Source organism: Hipposideros armiger, unplaced genomic scaffold (assembly GCF_001890085.2).
Source record: "Hipposideros armiger isolate ML-2016 unplaced genomic scaffold, ASM189008v1 scaffold_0, whole genome shotgun sequence".
Taxonomy (NCBI): domain Eukaryota; kingdom Metazoa; phylum Chordata; class Mammalia; order Chiroptera; family Hipposideridae; genus Hipposideros; species Hipposideros armiger.
The window spans coordinates 3965342-3966501 of NW_017731350.1; positions in this window are offsets into that span (position 1 = coordinate 3965342).

The following is a 1160-nucleotide window of genomic DNA, read 5'->3' on the forward strand; positions in this document are numbered from 1 at the left end:
ATATCACTTCCCATGTATTAGGATGATTATCATCAAGAAGACAAGAAATAACAAATGTTGGTGCAGATGTGGAGAAAAGAGAACCCTCATACACTGTCAGTAGGAATGTAAATTGGTACAGCCAATACAGAAAACAGCACAGAAGTTACTTAAAAATTTAAAAATAGAATTACCATATGACCCAGCAATCCCAATTTTGGGTATATAGCCTAAGGAAATGAAAACAATATTTTGAAGAGATGTCTGCACTCCCATATTGATTGCAGCAATATTCACAATAGCCAAGATATAGAAACAACATAAATGTCCACCAACGAATGAATGGATAAAGAAAATGTGTGTGTGTGTGTGTGTGTGTGTGTGTATTATTTTGTGGCCCAATATATTATCTATCCTGGAAAACGTTCTATATATGCTTGAGAAGATTGGATCCTGGATAGTCAAAACATCACATACACCCTTCTCCCCAAATTTCTACCATAAAATTATTGCCACTTAACATAATGTGACCATTTTTCCTACAACTAAAAATACATTCATATTCTTCCCAAGATATACCCTAAGTCTGTCTGTTCCTAAATTGAACTCCAAGTCTAGGATTTCAGAGTCATATTATTGTTCCTTTATCTTATCATTGTCTTGTCTCAATATTTGCATTCTACAAATTAAATTAAAAATCTAACCAATACCAACATACTTTATATAAAATAATAGACAAGAGAGAAGATGAAGATCAAGGGAATTGGCTTAGAGTAGACAAATAAAAGTACTTAGTATACTAAGGAAGAAAGTACAAGTAAAATTAGCCTTGATGCATAGCTCCCATCCTGCCACCATGGTTACTTTGTTGGATCCCATTGAGGAAGCATTGGAACAAGCTTGAGAAGGAGCTGTGTAATATCTACAGAGAGGGTAATCTGTTCACCTGATTAATTCGGTCCATTCCATTAAGTTATTCCACGTTCTTCTTCCCCAAATGACTTGCTCCAAAGTGACATTATTTGGAAATGACAACAAGTCATTTCGGATACCTCTTTCCAAAAACTGTCTTGCAGTCTTATTCTAAATATCTCCGATACTAGAGCCCAAACACCAGACACTGCCCATGACTCATTGTAAATTCTTACCTCAGGTTATCTCTTCTGTAAGGCAAAATGGAC